At 39.0% G+C, this 20,598-nt stretch overlaps 1 protein-coding gene across 1 annotated transcript in view; it reads right to left on the minus strand.

Moving 5' to 3' along the window:
• Nrt (Neurotactin) overlaps positions 1-13,857 on the minus strand; it is a 164,263-nt gene extending 150,406 nt beyond the window's left edge. The window contains exon 1 of the mRNA XM_065219543.1: positions 13,301-13,857. The gene's annotated coding sequence lies outside the window, so the exon portion shown is untranslated. The remainder of the gene's footprint in view (positions 1-13,300) is intronic.
• Positions 13,858-20,598: the final 6,741 nt, after the last annotated feature.

Consider the following 20,598-nt stretch of genomic DNA (forward strand, 5'->3'; position numbering starts at 1 on the left):
AGAACACGAAATGAAAATGACAAAAAACCATTACATCGCCTGTAAGGTCAACTTCTAACATTCGCTGCGATGTTCATGAACAGAGGATGATATTAAACGGAACTAACATTCATTGTAATAGATTTTTGGTTTGCGTGTAGTTGACCTGCATTCGGACACGGCCGGCGCTGGTATTGCTAAATATTAGATCTCCAGTTCTTACACATTGAGGATGAATGTTAGTCTTAAACATCATCTGTTGGTTCTCTGTGTAATTGCAGCTGATCTGGTAATAAAAGAGCAGCAACCGTGGGCGGTCAATCTGATTTGATTTGATTTGAAGATATACGGATTTGCGTTGTTAACAAAAGTTGTAGCCAATAACAAAGCCTACACAAATTCAATACATCATTTTGCGGAATTCTGTTGATGAAAAAAGTTAGGGACAAATGAATGTAAATGAATGCACGAAATGAATGTAAATGATTTTCCATGCCTGCCTTAGCGTGCCATTAACTTCAGGAAAAAATGCAAGAGCTTTCATGGAGTTTCGAGGAACTATGGGTTTTTTCCGAAGTGAAATTCAGGGTCATTGCGGGGTCTTCAGCGATGTTTTATGAATTTCAGGAAAGATGCTGGATCATTAGAACATGTAAAAAACTTCCGGAATGTTTTTCCAACTTCTCCTTGAAGTTTTTTCCAACATTATCCATAAGTTTCTTCCAATCTACTATAGGAAGTTTCTCCAGCATCTCCAGGAAGTTTCTTCCGTCTTCTTCAGGAAGTTTATTCCTTTTTATCTTCTACCGGATACATCTATTGAATTCCCCTAAAAGTGTTTTTTTTTCGACTTCTATTGGAAGCTGCTTCTGGTTTTCCCTGGAAATGGTCACCCCTGGAATTTGCTTCCGATTTCCGACATTTTTTTGGCGTCCTCTGGAAATTGACAAATGAACAAAGTCGAACGGATTCATGTCGATGTTGTTCATTTGTCAACTTGTCACACCCAACATAGTTTATACCAATTTTTGGGTAGGTTCAGTGTTGACCGATCTGGGTGGATTGTACCCAAATTTTGGTAGTTTTGAAATAGCGAGTGACTGGGTGGATCACATTCATTTTTGCATGCTGTATGCAGCTGTCAAAAAAAAAGTAAGTGGAATCTACTCAGATTCTGGGTAAATGGTTCTCATATCAATTTAATAATGGCGAACTTTTAAGTTGTGAGCAGGCGATTTTTGCGCAGTAAGTCTAAAATTTGGTTTTAGATGTGAAGCAGTGACAATGAATAGCTACTTAATAGCCTGGATGGCGAAAGCTATCACCAGCTAGTCGATGAGGAATACAACTCTAACAAATAGGTTGGTATCAATAAATACAGAATTATCATTTTCATAATTATTTAACATTCTTCCTGGACGAAATAATTTATATATAAAGCATTCATGCGGCATGCATTCGTTTCTATCGAAATGGGTAAGGATTACTCAGTTGACAAATGTCATCAGTGTATGGGAACGATCAAACATTACGTTGCGCTTTTAGGGGGGCGTGTGGCAACCGTGACGGTCAATGTATTTTTTTAAGGTCCATTCAAAAACTTTACAAATCAAGAAGGGGATAAGTGTCGAAGTGTCCTTGGTTCAAAGGTTTGGAGGTGGGTCGAGACTTTATTCGTGTGATGTCTCGCCTCATGTCCAATCACTATTGACTAAGCGCTCACTTGTTCCGTGTTGGGCTGGGGGACAGTAATCTCTGTGAATGTGGACAAGGTTACCAGGACGCAGATCACATTATTTGGTCATGTGCTGAGCACCGTGGAGTCAGATCCGAGTTGTACGATTCCCTTCGGGCTCGAGGTAGACAACCTAATGTTCCAGTTCGGGATATTTTGGCTAGACGCGATCTGGGGTTTATGCAACTCATATATGTTTTCTTTAAGAATATTAACCATAGATTGTAAGTTTGATTAACCTTGTGTTTAGTTTGTATTTTGTGTGTCTGTGTGTGTGTGTTTTTTTTTGTAGATTTGTTTATGTAATAATTGTAATTTACAGAGTTGATAAAACGTGGATAGGATTAAGTATATGTTTGAGAAATAGTGAAATTTTTGAATCATAAATCATATTCCAAATCTCCTTTTCCCTTTCCCGATCCAAACATTTGTCATCCACTAACCTCGAGAAGACCGCGAGTAATCGGTTCAAATCCTTTAATTTTAGATTTAAGACATTTATAATGTATAAAGAAAATGATAACTTGGCTCTGTAAAGTTTATTCGATTGAGCCTGTACAAATAAATTAATTAACAAAAAAAAAAGGAGGGGATAAAAAATAGTAAAATAGTAGTATTAAACATACAATTTCATTTTCTATGAAACATATGAATGAATAATTATGACTATGCGAATTGAATTAACATGAAATTGATTGAAAAAAAAAAGTTATTTTTTTATTTCAATGATGATAAGAACCACCCTTATATTCATTTGCACCAAAATGGGGAACTGGCTTTACGGAACAACTTTGTTGAAGACTCGTTTTTTTTTCTTCTGTAGCTTCAATTTCAGGCTTTACATCACTATGTTATGTAGCTTGACAAACTTCACTTTCTACGAAAATTTCATGAATTTTTTAAACTTTTTTGATTAAGATATTCCCGTTGACTCACTGTTCCTGCTATCTCAGTGTTAAATACTTTCCCCTACATTAAATCTCTAGGTATTATTTTTGATTAAATTGCAAAAAAAAGTAAGCTGTTTTTGACTTAAACTCTAAATGGTTACCCGAAATGACACACATTGATGTTTCCCCATCCAATTACACGTGGGCAAAATGACCCAACAAACGTCACGATTAATTTCGATTCCAGCGGAACACTTTGCCTATGAAGCTTCTTCTTCTCCTTCTGTGCATCGGCCAAAGTTCACCGAACCCTGCTGGCTGTACACTGGCTACCTGCAGCCGCCGGAGGTGGTGATGTAGCCTCATCCTTTCCCCCGGACAAAAGGCCCCCTTTCGCTACGACTTTAAGAAACAACGAGTGAGATGAAACCAAGACCGAGGGGGGAGACTGGGTGCAGATGTTACACACTCACTTCTTCATCCGCTGCTGATGGCCGGGTTGGGAAGACGGAGTGGATAATAGAGAAAAAGATTCCTAGCCAGTGATAACATCATCCCGTGCTACACCATGACTTCCCGCGGGAAGTCATCCGTCGTCGGTCGGTTGGTCGACCAAGTGATGTTTAAGAAGCGGGGAAGGGGGGGGGGGGGGGATTCATTTGAGCTGTGATGTTTCAGTTGATTATAGTACCCGGTTGGGGGGCCTTCGATGGAGCAGCTTCCATTGCGGCAGCAGTTGGTAATGATGTAATCAGCTGTAGAAGATTGGGTTGGAAGTTTTGAGTTGCAAAATTGTTCGAAATGGAAGAAATCGTTGAATTTGCGATGGGTTCTTTGCGAGTCCTTATAAGGGATAATCGGTATCTGCGAGCTTTGGCAGCAGCGAACAGGAGAACGGATTGTTGCAAATTACGTTGCAAATTACGTTGCAAATTGCCTTGGATACTGTTGATCGGGAAATTAAGGAGAGGGGTTGGTTAAGGTTTAAAAAGTGGTGAATTACAGAGGCAAATTTCATGAGAAATTAGAAATAAATCAGTTAGAGCCAACATTTTTTTTCAAGGAACACTCTATGCCAATTAAAAAAAAAAAAGGATCCTCAAGGGGAAACATAACGGCATTTTTATATTTTTTTAGAATACTGAAAAAAAAAATTAAAAATCGAAGGAAATCAGTTTTTTCCTTGCATTGCTGAGACAATTTTTATGTAAAAATAATCTCATCATGATAAACAGTTGAGCTCTAAACAAATCCTAAAGGTCAATTTTTGCGGTTTTTAAAGTTCAAATTTTTACATGATGACATGCAAAACTGTTTTTTCACGCAATTTTTTAAATAAAAAAAGGTTATGTTTTTAGATTTTTAATATCTTTGTCCAATATTAAAAAAAAAAAAAAATCAAAACGTGATTTGAGTTGACAGATGTTCCCTCAAAATAAGCTTGATTTTTCTACATTTTTTTTGAATTATTATAGTCACTTTATCACTGTTGGGTGATTTGTCCGGGGATGAGATTTGAACTCGTAGTTTTGGCGTGAGAAGTATGGATGTTAACCACTCATTCTACAATTAAATGCTAAAAACCTTCCATCACGTTGCTCAGTTTACCTTGCATTTCATGTAAATAAGTGTACCTTTATCCTTAAGCATAATCTGTGCTATGAATAGATCCTCTTGTTGGGTCAGGTAGAATAAAAAAAATGCAACAGTAACACATTTGGAATTCCAATTTAAAAACATTAACTATCTTCTTCTCTTCATCATTACAGTATTAGCGTCATGATCGTTTCAGGTAAGTAAGTTTACCCTTAAGATTCAGGATTTATCACTATTCCCTTTCTTCAGAGTCCCTCCCCGAATCATACAAACGAAGCCCAGATTCCAAAATCCATCGTTCCAAATCGAATTTCATTTCCCCAAAGAACATCACGTTCTATGGATGTTAAACCATTCAAGGTAGAAAAACTCATCTGTTTGTGCCAGTCTAACTGATGCATCGATATCCCTCTCCAGAATGGCAACTCTGAAAGGACATAAAACAAATAACGCACACGGTTCCATGTTGCACTGCTGAGCTGAGACTGAATCCGAGATATGTCCATATATTGGTGTGTTAGTGTGACAGCAGTCCAATAAAATGTAATGCCTTTTCCGGGTCTGATGCCTGCCTGCCTGTATCAAAGTATATCGGTGGCTATAAAGAACAGAGAAAAAACACGCGGTGTGAAGGGATACTACCCATCGGGCTTCGTCAGGATCATGGCAATAACATTGAAGGGAAATGGAAATGGAAGAAACAGGCGAGATACAAAATCGAATAAATTTCAAAGACATAGAAATGATCGAGCGGGGAGAAATGGCGTTGACAGAAACTACTTGCTTAGAATCTACTACCAACATTAGGGAAATTGATTTTCCTAAATTTGAATTTTTCTCACATACGGTAACAAATAGTTACCCATTTTTATGTACTTACAAGTGGGTAAGCCATGCTTTGCGTGCATTTTCTGAGTTTGCCTGATTTTGGCCACTTCTTAACGTGATGCAAAAATTAATTTTTTTGCCATGCTTTAGCACGCATCATCGAATTTTTGCTCCTTTACTATACTGCCAATAACCCCATATCCGTCCCACATGAAAATAGTAGGCATTGAGAAAATGGCAGTTGAAGTTAAAAAGTGAAATTTACATGTATTACAATCATATTAAATTAATCGATAATTTTGTCAAGTTAAAATCAGTTGCAATGAAGCTTGTTCTATTACCGAAAAATATGGCGATTCAAGAAGCAGAAATGTCACTCAGGACAATTGAATTTCAAGATGGGACTAATATGCGATTACTTTGCTTGATGGGACAAACTGACTTGATGTTGTTTTCACATTTTTCATGATCAAAGTCTGTAGTTTTATCACGTAATATAAAAGAGGATGCCAATTGATAGTGGATAGCGCTATTATCTTAAAATTGACGAAATCCATATGGGACTGATATGCGATTATAGGCAGTACGATAATTTTCTTAGTTCTTCGTCATTGCAATGTTATTGATCGTGGAATATACAAGTGAGGATGGGGAACGAAATGAATGGCGTGGTGGTGTCGAATTTTAGCTGATCTGTTACTAATGACCACCCGGAGTAGAAGTGAAACTCAGCAGAAACTCTTTGAGGGTTACCGAAACAGCAGCTGCGTGAATTTTCTTAGAATAAAACTCTGTTTTGAAATAATTTGTATAATTTCACCACTTCAAATAAAGTGACTTAAATCATATTACACAGGTTACTCATCTATGGGGGTACACTTTGTGAAAAAAGAAAATGGAACATGTAACAAAATTATGAAAGATTTTGAACGTTAATAACTCAGCTGTCCCTGGACCAATTTCAATAATTTAATCATCAATCGATCAGAAATATTTCTACGCATCGATGGCAACGATTCTGACTGTTGATTTTCAAAATGAAACTATTGAAAAAGTGGTAAATGTCAAGCATTGTCCAAAAGCGTAGAAATAACTAACAAATCCACCAATTACGTACATGCATATGCTGCTCCCTCAACACAGTCATCCGGGAATCTTTTCTAGACGAAACATGTCGATGTAGCATTGCTGCTTCCCCATCATTGTCATCAGAGAGTCATTAGTAGACGAAACAAGTCGAAGTGGCATTTGCCTCCGATCTTTGGGCGTGTGCGAATAGAGAGGATGCAATTGTCTAACATTATGCACACTCATTGCCACACGCCCCAACGACCACACAAAATGCTCTCTAGAGTTGTAATCTTGTAACCAAACTTGGAAGCAGGGTTGCAACTTCATTGACTTTCTGTTTCGTTATTAACTCGACACGGCAAACACATTCATTGATACGTTTGTTGTTCTGGATGATAGAAGAGCATAGCAGAAATAGTGCGAAATAGGTTAGTGAAGCCATGGTCACCAAAAGAGGAAATCGATGAAGAGAATTGACTTTCACCCCTCTGCTCTAAGCTCCTCAATTCAGTCGTCGTCATAGCAATAGAAACTAGCATCGCACCGCTTTTGGTCTTCGGTAACACTTGCTGGTTGCCATGAACCATGCCGTGAAACAGGATCATATATTCGGCGAAAAAAAAGTGATAAGCGTCTAAGCGCTAAGATTTACCAACTTGTTGAGAGAAGAAGTTTATCGAGAAAAACTAAAAAAGGGAGGAGCTTTAGCTGGGTGGACACTAATATCATAGAGGTTACCTCTAAGACTAGAAGGTCCCAAAATAACTTGCTCAACTTTTTGGCTCAGCTCTGGTACTCTCTTCGGTCCCAAGCTAATCGATTCACCCCTCGGAACATAGGAAAATCCACTAACCCCTAATTTTATCTGTCAAACTTTCATAGCGAATCAAAACAAACATTGTGTAGTAGTAGAATTTCGACTAGAATGGGGCACGTTAATCGTTTGCTTGGGACCAATAGGTTAGTCAAGTAGTGAGCCAATTTAAAATCGTTAGTTTCGTATTGATTGTTGCTAATATTCTGTGGCTTTCCAACCTGTCGTAGACACCAGTTCAACCCCTGTCCAGCAGCAGACGGCCCGAGACTCTTGCGAGTGCTCAATCATTAAACCGAGGAGTATGGGATTGTTTTGTTATTGTTAAATGGTTTGTGCCAAGTCAGTTTCTTATCAAATGAGTTTAAACTTTCGGAGGCTTATCAGGACCCGATGTGAAACCGTTCGAACACTGTGGAGCGAAAATTTAAAACTTTGCATCAGTCTAATGGTCAGCTCATCGATTCTTCTATCTAATCAAAAGAAGATATCCACCAAAAGCGCTATCTCGTGGCTCCTAACCGAAGCTATGATACACAAAAACAAGAAAATATTTTTTCTGAATATTTCGTCTTCTTTCCAACATAATAAGTGGTATTAAATCTGTGTGGTAATTCTGAACGATATATATCGCCATGATAAAATTTACATTCTTTTTCAAATGTGGTAGGCAATAAAAACCAACTTTCAAAAGTGTCCGGATTTGTGGATTAACTGTCCGGGTTTCAGTGCTCGAGAGCTCCGCAGCTAATCTCCAGAGAATTTTAAGAAACTTGAGAAAGTTCAGAAAATTTCAGCAAGCTTAAAAACATATTGAAGAACTTCAGAAAACTCAGCGAACTTCTGTGTAGTTTAAATAACCTCAGATATACTCAAAAGATGACATAGATGTTTAGAAGAAAAGTCAGGAGAACAGCAGATAGATTCAGTGTATCTCGAAGATGTGTTCAAGAAAACCATACAGAAGATCACAGGAACTTCAGATAAGTTCAGAGGAACTTCAGAGAGGATTAAGAGATCCTTAAAAAGAAGTTTAAGAGAATTTTAGAAAAGTTTGTTGGTGAATTCAAAAAAGTTCATTAGGATCTTCAGAGAAGTTCATATGGAAGTTCAAAGATGTTCATTGGGAACTTCATAGAAGTTCGTTAGGAACTTCAGAGAAGATCATTAGGAACTTCAGTGAAGTTCATTGGGAACTTCATAAAAGTTCATTGGGAACTTCAAAGACGTTCATTGAGAACTTTAGAGAGATTAATTGGGAAGTTCAGAGAAGTTCATTGAGAATTTCAGAGAAGTTCATTGGGATTTTCAGAAAAATTTAGTTGGGAATTTTAGAGAAATTCATTTGGGAAATTCAGAGATGTTCACTTGGAAGTTTTTATCTTCAAAGAAGATCATTGGGAACATCGGAGAAGTTCATTGGAAACATTGGAGAAGTACACTGGGAATTTCAGAGAATTTCACTGGGAATTTAAGAAAACTTCATTGGGATCTTCAGAGAAGTTCTTTGGAAACTTCAGAGAAGTTCTTTTGAAAACTTCAGAGATGATCATTGGGAAGTTCAGAGAAGTTCTTTGGGAACTTCAGAGAAGTTTTTGTGGAACTTGAGAGAAGTTATTTGGGAACCTCAGAGAAGTTTATTGGGAACTTCAGAGATGTTCTTTAGGAAGTTCAGAGAAGTTCTTTGGGAACTTTAGAGAAGTTTTTTTTGGGAACTTGAGAGAAGTTATTGGGGAACTTCAGAGATGTTCTTTGGGAAGTTCAGATTAGTTCTATTTGGAATTTCAGAGAAGTTCTTTGGGAAATTTTGAGAAGTGCTTTGGAAACTTCAGAGATGTTCTTTGGGAACTTCAAAGAAGTTCATTGAGAACTTTAGAGAGGTTTATTGGGAAGTTCAGAGAAGTTCATTGAGAATTTCAGAGAAGTTCATTGGGATTTTCAGATAAATTTAGTTGGGAATTTTAGAGAAATTCATTTGGGAAATTCAGAGATGTTCACTTGGAAGTTTTTATCTTCAGAGAAGATCATTGGGAACATCGGAGAAGTTCATTGGAAACATTGGAGAAGTTCACTGGGAATTTCAGAGCACTGGGAATTTAAGAAAAGTTCATTGAGATCTTCAGAGAAGTTCTTTGGAAACTTCAGAGAAGTTCTTTTGAAAACTTCAGAGATGATCATTGGGAAGTTTAGAGAAGTTCTTTGGGAACTTCAGAGAAGTTTTTGTGGAACTTGAGAGAAGTTATTTGGGAACTTCAGAGATGTTCTTTAGGAAGTTCAGAGGAGTTCTTTTGGGAATTTCAGATAAGTTTTTTGGGGAATTCTGAGAAGTGCTTTGGAAACTTCAGAGATGTTCTTTGGGAACTTCAGAGATGTTCTTTGGGAACTTCAGAGAAGTTCTTTGGGAACTTTAGAGAATTTAATAAAGGAGAATATGGAAACAAAAAGGGTATAGCGAAATCTTTTTAATTTTTTTTTGGCCAGCGACATGATTAGATAGCTTTAGAGGAAATTTAGAGAGCTTGAAATGATCTTCAGATAAGTTCAGAAGAGTTTCAGAGAAGTTCATTGGGAATATCGGAGAAGTTAATTGGGAACTTCAGAGATGTTCTTTGGGAACTTCAGAGAGGTTCATTGGGAACTTTGGAGATGTTTGTTAGGAATTTCAGACAAGTTCACTGGAAATTTCAGAAAAGATCTTTGGTAACTTCAGAGAAGTTATTTTGAAACTTCAGAAAAGTTCTTTGGGAACTTTAGAAAAAAAAAAAGAAATTTGGAATCAGTAGAAGAGCATATTTTTTTTATAAATGTTGTTTGACCAGCAAATGATCCGAAAAAAAAACCGAATGCTTGGCGATTAGATAAATTTTGAGGAAATTCAGAGAGCTTAAAATTATGTTCAGAGAAGTTCAGAAGAGTTTCAGAGTTCATTGGGAACTTCACAGAAGTTCTTTTAGGCACTTCAGAGATGTTCTTTGGGGTCTTCAAAGATGTTGTTTGGGAACATTCCGGGAAGTTCTTTTAGAAATTCAGAGAAGTTCATTGGGAACTTTGAGGATTCAGATAGCTTTAAAGAAGTTCTATGAACATCAAATAAAATTAAGGAATATAAGAGGAATTTAAGGTTCTGAAAAAAAGATTGATAAATTGTTCAATCGGCTGAAAGTCTCCTTAATAAAGATAACTAACTAACTAACTAACTAAATTGTTTAAGCTTTTGCACTTGGATTTTTTTTCCAGGATTCTGACATTTGGAAGAATTTTAAAGATAATGCTGATGAGATTTTTTTTGCAAAATGCAGGAATTGGAGTGAGAAAAATTCAAAGGGAATTTTACGGAGATTGGATATGCCATTTTAAGTTCTATGGTGTGCTCCAAGGCAATTTTGATGAGAATGGCAAGGGGATCTTACACTAAAGATAATACGATATGAACGATAAGGGGGTTTTCAAGGAAATTTATTAGGAGATTTTCAAGAAAATATTCGATGGGAATTCTAAGGAGAAAATTAAAATAAAATTTTAAAGAACTTTCATGAGAATTTTGAAAAGATTTTCTAGTGAATTTCGATAACATAATAGTCAATACTGAGGAGAATTCCATAAATTGTATGAGCATAATTCCTGGGCCTCATAGCCTAGTCAGTAAAGGCGAGGTATTACCAAGCCGGAGGCGGCGGGTTCGATTCCCGGTCCGGTCGAGGAAATCTTTCGTGTTGGAAATTTTCTCGACTTCCCTGGGCAAAGAGTATCATTGTGCTTGCCACACAATAGACAATTTCATGCATTGGTATTGGCATCGTAAGCTCTCAATTAATAACTGTGGAAGTGCATTTAGAACACTAAGTTGAGAGCACGCAATAAGCTAATATGCACAAAACAATAAGCTTGATATGCGAATAAGAAGAAGAAGAATTCCAATTAAATCCTTGTTATTGGAAAGGCATTTTTCAGGAAATCCAAACTTATTCTGAAGGCTCAACCAGGGAAACTCTGACGAGTATAGAGAATTATGGAGAGATCGCTTTTTGAATTCTATTGATAATCGCTAGTAATTAGAAGAGGACGGCATATGGAATATTAATATGAATGAAAATATGAAAAGGACGACTCTATCTGTGATACTGCGAGGCTTTTGTTTTGCTATCATTGAAAAAAGCTGAAGGACTCACTCAATGTGCTTGTCACTTGGAAGCAAGTGTGAACTGTCAAACGGGAGCCAATCATTTAGAAGCAACAAATACAGTTACTGTTTTTATCGATCGTCAAGCATTGTAATCTCATAAAATATATCGATACGTTTTCATAACCCATTCTTAATTTGAAGCTTAATGGCAAAAAACCAACAGTGATGTAAGTATGAACAGCAGCATAATTTGTATGACACAGCTGAGTTTTCAAATGCAGTAAAACATACTTTGGCGAAACATATATGTAAACAAACTTTGATAGAGTCATGGGGGCTCGAGCAGTCCTGGGTAGTAGCGGTTGGCGGGAATCAACTGAGAAAGGACAAAACAGTTTTAAACTTGAAAAACAATTGCAAGCTGTTTCCGTTGGCTTGCAAAATAAAATCGATCGACTCTGCAGTACCTTGGAAAGAAGATTGATTCGTAGAGAGTAGATGGAAAGAAGATTGAATTGTTTAGAGAATCTAATGGCTGAGATTTAGGTGACGTCTCCCTCGGAAAAATCTTGTGTCGTTTCCATCAGCTAAGTGAGCGTTATGTAGATAGCATTCAATTAATCCAGTGATTGAAAAACTGATTCAAATATGACTTACCCACGGATTCTCAATCTTCATCGTTTTACCAAATTAACAAATTCAGTCTCTTTAGTTTCGAGGGGTGCATCGATTAGCTTGGGACCGAAGAGAGTACCAGAGCTGAGCCAAAAAGTTGAGTACATTTCTTCGGCACCTTCTAGTCTCAGAGTTACCTCTATGGTTTTACTCTTTCATCGGGCTTGAACTCTATAGAGAATGTTTTTTTTTTAATTTCTTTTAGCTTCTCGTCGTTGTCAGTTCAGAATCTAGTTACTTGCATTGAACTCGTTAGCAACAAATTATAGCTACCGTAATACACTGAATACTGGATAGCTCATTAATCTAGACATTTAATTTATTATTATATATTGCGTCTACTTTGCAGCATAGTAAATACGTGTGAAGATTCAAAACGATCCTGAAAGGCTATGCTAAAATTTACGTGCTATTTGAGCATGGTAGGCAATGATAATCAACTTTTAAAAGTGTCCGGATTTCGAGTCTTTACGGTAGTTTGTTCCAGTGGTGCTCGCCCCAGAGAAATATTTTCCCATTTTTGCTTTTGTGATCCACACTTTTACTATTTCTTTGTCATGGTTAAACATCTTTCAAACTGGTACAGGTAGGTTCATGATATTTATACCAATCTATTGAATTCAGTATAGACATCAATAAGCATTCAAATCAACAAGGGTTAACGTACTTTGCTCTTCTACCGAAACCATCAAACACTAGCGGCTCATTCCTCTGATTCCAGTTGTCGGTTTTTCCATCGGCAGCTTCAAGTTCTTAACCAAATGAAAAACGATTAAGCGCGCAGTCCAAATCTCATTAAATATATTCAAACTAAGTATTGTGCTATCCCGGCAAGAGGTTTTTCCGGCCGGCAGCGATTGGTTATGACCAATGATGGGGCAGTAAAATACGAACTGTTTGATTTATAAGCGCTGTTATTAATAGAATTCAATAGAAGACGAAGTAATTTTGGAATAGTGCATGTTTCGTGCAAGCGATACAGATTGAGGGAGAGCCAGCAATGTTCGGTGCTGATTCGTACAACACGCGAAACAAATGACTGTTTGGGTGCTGATTTCCCGCTCGTTTTCATGTGCCTAGCCAGCCGGCTCCGACTGAGGTGGAAATTTTCCCACAAACACATTGCGCCGAAACCGAAAAGCGGGGCCGGCTATCGGGGCCAAACGTCGGCTACAACAACGACGATGACGACAACGACGGCAGTCGGGGGGAAAACGTGAGGGTAATATTAAAATAGGAAATTATTGGCACTCTGATCGATCGATAAATGCACTTTTTTTTCCGCTTCTTCGCTCTCTCGATCTCATTTTCGCTCGCTCGCTCCTCTGCCGGGAGTGGCGGGACTTGTTGGAAACTCGATACCTACATAATATTGTTTAGTTGTAATCTCATGGAAACAAACAGAGAATCGTACCCCGCGCGCACCTTTTGCGCACTGTGACCATACCAACTGCTCCACAAACGGTGCCACTTTTAGGAGCCATTGGAGGACTCATTCTCACACTATTTTCCCCAGTGTGACCATTTTCCTTAACAATGGCCCATAGCAACGGGTTGGGGGAAATTCCTTTTCTTTGTTCTGTACTTACCGGCCGGAAAAATCGGTTCTAATGTTGGGTAATCCTTAAAGCTGAAGTATCCGTGTGAACAAATGGAGCGAAAAACTGCTCCCAGATGGTGACTGGTACTACGCACTATTTTGTTCAGGACTCGTTCACTGGTGTATAAAATAAAATTCCGCGAAAAATTGTATTATCTGAATCACAAGCACTCCGAAGCACTTATCGGCTTATCACTTTGCAATGGTTGGATGAAAAGCGTAAAACAATATTCCCAATTTCGATTTCCACTCCTAGGCAAATCCTTTCAACAAATCCGAAAGGAAACTGTTGAGAAAGTGAATTTTTCACACGCACACACCCTTCCTATCTATCTGCACCATAAATTCAGATCCTTTTCTTCCACTTCTCCACACTGTCGTACATTTATCGCTTTCTTGTCTCACTGCTCACGTTCGACGAAAAAAGAATCCTTAAAGATGCCTATTCCTCCGTTTTTGCCACCGCAATTCCGAAAAAGGAAGCGACGCTCGTCCCGAAAATTATAATCGAAAGAACCCCTTTCCAACAGCAATGCTGCCGTTTCTTCTACTACTGGCAGAGGCAGATCACCAGTCAGTCACACACAGAAAACATACACTTAGTTGGTATCAGGAAGAAGCGAGTAGGAATCGAATGTGTGTTCCACAGTAAACAACGTTCAAACATAAACTAAACCGCTCGCTGCCGACGCCGCCCGTTGTCTATGCTGCTGTTGGTGGGTTTTGGTGTTGGGTAGCTGTTGCTGCCTGTTCAGTTCGCTGAGCTTGGTTCTCACTCTCTTCTGGATATTCCCGTCTGTCTGTCCATCGGCGATGGGTGGCATTCTCTCTTTTTATGCTGCTGAGTGATGCGGTATGTTTGTATGATTTCATGTTTCTCACTGTGATAAATGCTAGGACGAGGAAAGCTCATGCTTATGCTGGGTAAACTTTCCACAATCAGGGTTGAATACGTCGCTTAGGTTGATAATAATTGTTTAAAAATCAATGTAGGTGAAATGGATCTAATGTTGGCTTATGGATCTAAGATTGGGCACATCGCTAAAAATATGTTATTTATCAATTTTATCTAGATGAACGCCTCATTCCCATGTAACAATTTGGGCTTTATGAGGATTCTGAATACCATTACTTAGACTTGTAGAATGCTATAAAACCACGATAAAACTTACAATTGGGATTGAGACGGCCGATTGCTGAATTTATGTATGGGCCCATTTTAGGGGAATTTAGGCCGACATTACATCCATTTCCCCTATATGCTTTTTTTCCTTGATTTTATTTTCCGTGCTGAGCACCAATGCTACCGATGACAGGGAGGCATCAACTCATGAAACGGGGACCAACGGCTTTACTTCCGTGAGGCATGATCATAGATGCTATGCCTCAGAACATCCCGGCGGCGCCGACTGGGATTGTACGCAGGCCTGCTCGGGTGAGAGGTAATCACGCTTACCACTACACCACCGCTCCCCTATATGCTATTTTTATATTGTTTAAGACTAAAAAAAATCTTGAATCATAATATCGAAAAATTTACAACGAGTCCATTTAAAGCGTTGATCATTATATAAGGTAAATTTTCCTTTTATGAACTCTTTCCCGGACTACTTACGGATTAATTCAACTTTACGTGAAAATTGGAGCGATTTATCAACAATCAATACGAAACTATCGATTTGAAATTGGCTCACTACTTGACAAGCCCAAGCAAACGATCAACGTATCCCAATCTAGTCAGAATTCTAGTACTACACTATGTTTGTTTTGATTCGCTATGAAAGTTTGACTGATAAAATGAGGGGTTCGTGGATTTTCTTATGTTTCGAGGGATGCATCGATTAGCTTGGGACCGAAGAGAGTACCAGAGCTGAGCCAAAAAGTTGAGCACGTTTCTTCGTGACCTTCTGGTCTTAGAGTTACCTCTATGGATTTACTGGTAAATCTATCGGAAGACATCCTTTTCTACTCATCTGCATCGGATTCGTGGAAAATATTGATCAAATAGGGCCAAATACTAACGGTTGTCCACTAAAAATTGAAACTGGTTTATTTCATACAAAGGGTTAACTTAAGTCTTCAAACTGAGCTTAGTGAATATTGGCATACGGTTCGTGGTTCACCGTGCGGCGCACTCAAGTAACCAAATGTTCTGATAAAAGGCTATTTGAGGCTTAAGCAGCTTGGTTGAAGGTGGTCTATAGAATTCTAAGCAGCCTAATTTTTAAGTCGTTATAAGAACTTGAAAGTTCTGGTACCATAATTGAAGAGCATTCAAATCAGCTTCTGGCGGAACTTGGACGGCACTTTTGGAAAATAAGTTAAAAAAGGGGTTTCTGTCCTCTACACCAATTTTATATTTAGTTCGCACTTTTATGGAAGTTAATTCTAAAGTCAGGTCTTTGTGAAAATTAGCCAGGTATGAACCATGAACCACTGATCATTTCATATTTACGTAAATGAAATTTTGTTACTTATTAAGACTTGTGCGCATATGTTTCATGTGGGCTTTTACGGAGCTTTTTAGGTACTTTCAAGTAACTAAGAAGTTCCGCAGTTAACTTTATAGTTGCTAAGAAGTTCCGCTGGGAGCTTGTCCGGAAGTTTGTTACGGCCATGTTTTCAGCCTTGTCTGAGGTTCTTAAGAAGTGCTTGGGGATGCTGTTTGGAATCTATTTTGAACTTCAAGTTGCTAAGAGTTCGCATCGGAACTTTTTGGAGCCTGAAGTTCCTTGTGTGCCTTCTATAGCTTCTAAAGTAGTCAGAAATTTCTGTTGGAGCTTTATGTGCACTTGATAGAACTCGAAAGTGGGTTTTATGGTGGAATGCGGAACTTTTGGTTGCTTGGAAAGAAAGTTCTGTCGGAACTTTATTTGAACGTTATGGAGCTTAAAAGTTCTGTCGAATTTTTTTTTTATTATTAGAGTGACTTTCAGCCATTTATTTGACCTTTATGGAACTTGAAAGTTCTGTCAGAACTTTATTCGAACTTTATGGAACTTGAAGGATCTGTCGAAACTTTATTTGAACTATATGGAACTTGAAAGTGAGTTTAATCGTTGAATGCGGAACTTTTGGTTGCTTGGGCATCTTAGTAATGATATTGGAACGTGACCTGGAACTGTAGGACGGCTGCCACGTCGATTTTCTGGATGTTGATCCTGCTAGCGAGTGGCTTGGTGTCCTTGGTCTTTCAATTATACCTGTATACCATGGAGCTCAATAGACCGAAAAAATCCTCGATAGGACGGCGCTGCAGCAGATTTGTCGGATTCCGGTCTTTTGGCACATATGGTATATTTTGGCTCTCCGCCGTACTTCACGATTAGGATTTGCTCGTCAGTGTACTCTGGGGATCTGGTTATATTTCTATCCCTCCATCCTTAGAGTCTAGCAGATGTGTGACTTTGACTTCTTATTCATTATCTTTGTTGAACGGCCGCTACCGCTGTTCCGGGTTACTGCCATGGATGCCAGGAAACGGTATACGGTGGATACCGGCACAGTTGCCCTATTAAAATGGTCTTCGTTTGCTTGAACGAATTGTACAATGCTCGCATGCAGTTCTTCTTGTTTCGACGGCATGCTTAAAGACTGAACACGTTACCCGCATAAACAATAACCATAAGAAGCGCCTAACCACCAATTCGGGATATCATCATGACTGTATGTTGTATCGTCGTACCATATATGATATCGTCAGTGCATGGTACCCGTTTATTAGGGTAGAGTGAAATAAAGTGTGCTACAATGCCAGCTCCGTATTTGATTTTGCGCGAAATGCGTCATTTATACCATCCTCATAAGAGTCACTAACATCATCATCATCCTTATCTCTTTGCTTCTCTTGACGAGGTGTATCAGGGAGTAAGTCACTCTGCCACATTGTGCTAACACCCAAGTAAACACACGTCGACACACTTCAAACACCCTTCCGCCCCATGATAAGCAAATTTTTTAATCAATTCTGGCACCACTGAATGTTTACATTCGATTGTTATTGTTGTTGTAGTTATTTTTATTTACAGTTACAACGATTCGACCCCAGATTGGTACGATTGATATCGGCAAATCTCGATACCATCGAAAGTGATATACACGCAAACCAAAAATTTATTACAATGAATGTTAGTTCCATTTCCTATCATCCTCTGTTCATGAACATCGCAGCGAATGTTAGAAGTTGACCTTGCAGAAGATGTAATGGTTTTTTGCCTTTTTTATTTCGTGTTCTGTCTGTGCTTTCACCTGCACAAGCAAGCATTTGCCTTGATTTTTATGTATAACATCGTAGAACGACGCACACACTTGCCTCGAATCTCTCCAGCAGAAAAACCATACGAAGTCGAGTGTGAGAGGAAATGAGCGCTTCTTGTTCGCTTTCAGGCTATCCTTATTCAGAAGCATGGAGAGAGCAGTGGAAAAAGCACAGGTCTGATAATCGCAACGTTCGTTGTTCGAGTCCAGTCGGCAACCTTTTTCCTATTTTTTTCGACATAATTAATTTACCTCACTAATACTATCTTCATTTTTCGGTCTCCAATTTTCTTGCATTGGACCGCAGCTAGGTATATCGCATCCTCGGTTCATGCGGTCTCCACTTACATCCTCTGATGATGAATCCCACATAATTGTAAGCGAATCTTACATCCATAGTCTCAGTTCTGTCGAGGCTATCCGTTCCATTAGGCCGGTTCTCTTGAAAATACGAGAACTGCTTAGTGCTTTATCCGTGCGTTCTTTCATCATCACCTTCGCGTGGGTCCCTTCGCATTGCTCAATTTTGGGCAATGAGAAGGCGGATTCACTTGCGAAGGTGGGCGCTATGGAAGGCGACATTTATGATCGACAAATCGCCTATAGTGAATTTTTCTCTATTTATCGTCAGCAGTCGCTCGTTAGCTGGCAACATCAATGGAGTGAAGGGAGCTTGGGACGATGGCTACATTCAATTATCCCTAAGGTGTCGAAGTTTGCATGGTTCAAAGGGTTGGACTTGAGTCGAGACTTCATACGCGTGATGTCTCGTCTCATGTCCAATCACTATTGTCTAAACGCTCACTTGTGCCGTGTGGGGTTGGGAGACAGCAATCTCTGTGAATGTGGACAAGGTTACCAGGACGCTGATCATATCCTTTGGTCTTGTGCGGAGTATCGTGGAGTCAGATCACATTTTTATGATTCCCTTCGGGCTCGAGGTAGACAACCTAATGTTCCAGTTCGGGATATTTTGGCTAGACGCGATCTGGAGTTTATGAAACTCATTTATGTTTATTTTAAGGATATTAACCTTAGATTGTAAGTTTGATTAACCTTGTGTTTAGTTTGTATTTTGTACGTGTGGGTTTTTTTTTCAATGTTTGTTTTCCAGATGAAAATAAATAATTTCATTCTTTAGAATTAATTAAATAGTTGTATCGTAAACCACATTTCAAACCTCCTTCTTCCCTTTTCTCATCCAAAAAACTGTAAATCTCCACTAACCTCGAGACAACCGCGAGTACTCGGTCCAGTTCCTCTAACTTTAAATTTAAGACAGTAATAATGTATAACGCAAATGATAACTCGGCTCTGCTAAGTTTATTCGATTGAGCCTGTACAAATAAAGTAATTATAAAAAAAAAACTTACATCCACCGGTTGGGTGTAGTAATGGATTTTCATCACACCACAGGATACGAATGGACTCATGGAATAACGCCGAGAAACATGGACACAGTAAGGTTGAATGATAGTCTAACAATTAGGAAACGTGAACAAAGAGTATCGTTCACGTTCAGAAAGTTGAATGACGGCCCTTTACCGTTGCCAGTTTAGTTCTCTGAGTGATACGTATAAACAAGAAGCGAATGATAGAGCTGATAGTATCAAAGAGAACGCTGCCCAATTGGAGCTGGAGAGTGAACATAAGGCTTACAACGAAATCGCAAAGCATTTTAGCGAAACGAGGGGTTGCAGGGTTCTTGGAATCGCTTAGTCCTGGGTCCGTCTTGCTGGACATTGGATGCAGTAATGGTAAATACCTGGGGTTGAATCCTCAGATCATCGACTTGGGTTGCGATGGATTATTGAAAGTTTGCACCGACCGTGGTTTCAATGTGGTACAATGCGACTGCCTAGCGTTTCCTTTTAAAGCGACATGTGTGGATGTTTGCATCTGCATGGTATAAATACTATAGATTTTATCTATAGGAGGAGGAATATATAGTATCTATACTCCATAGCCGTTATCCATCACCTGGCATCGCTGGAACGTCGTAGTTAAGCGATTAGCGAAATGTGTCGAGTACTTCGCCCAAGCACAACAATAAACCACCGCGGGATGGAGAGCCGGAGAAGGTGGTTCCGATTGAACATGGCGACACCAACAGGACGCAGTTTCAGCATCAGGATTTACTGGATTCCTTGGAAGTTGCGTGACGAATAACGGCAGCAGCAGCAAGCGAAGGTAACTTTTCTCAGGTATTACCATGTGTTCGAGGAGAAGGAATTGTCTGAATTGTGTTTAGCGGTGGGAGGGATTAGCGTGGAGGATAGTTACACCAGGGGAATTGGTGTGTTATTTTTAGAAAAGAATGAATATTTAGACCATCGACTTGACTCAACTGCGGCAGTTTCGTCTACATTGACCCCTTTGAACTTGAACTTATCAATGCACAGATCGGTCAGAATCCCGTAGATGCGGTTCAGTATCGTGGGCTGCTTTCTAAATTTGGTTCCGATATTTTTCCGACAGGGTTTCGAACTCTTCATCGTTTCGAATGTCCAAATCGTCAGCTTGTTGTAGTGAACGATCTTTGGTTCGATCAAATTGATTAATCCAGGAAGGGTTTGCTCGTTGATATCTGAAAATGGGTGCTACGCAGCTATGAATCAAATCGAATATGTTGAAAGCTGTTACTCGCTGGTTGAAATCTCCAGCTTGATCCGTTTCTTGGTGGCTTCCTTCGTAATAAAGTCCTTCAGAATCGAAATGGTAGAAATGTTGTCGCTTCTGAAGTTTGCTTCCAAATGGCCGTATTCTTAAATCAGTACCGTTCCATTTCGATTCCATAAATCTTTTTCGGTATTTCTAGAATACTGTTTATCAACCAGTTGTACATTTCAGCCTGACTGAAAGCCCCCTTGAGAGTGAGCACATTCATAGGTCTAGATAGGCCATCTCGTCTGGGAGGTTCTGAACGATCATATGCGATTCTCGAACTCCACCTTTTTCACTCCACCGAGAATCTTGTGTCCGACCGTTCCCTGGACGCATTTCGTTGGAAACGAAATTCTCATACCAAAA

The sequence above is a fragment of the Ochlerotatus camptorhynchus genome, unplaced genomic scaffold, assembly GCF_037179485.1.
Source record: "Ochlerotatus camptorhynchus isolate MF236.1 unplaced genomic scaffold, CSIRO-AGI_Acam_v1.1 ptg000105l, whole genome shotgun sequence".
NCBI lineage: Eukaryota > Metazoa > Arthropoda > Insecta > Diptera > Culicidae > Ochlerotatus > Ochlerotatus camptorhynchus.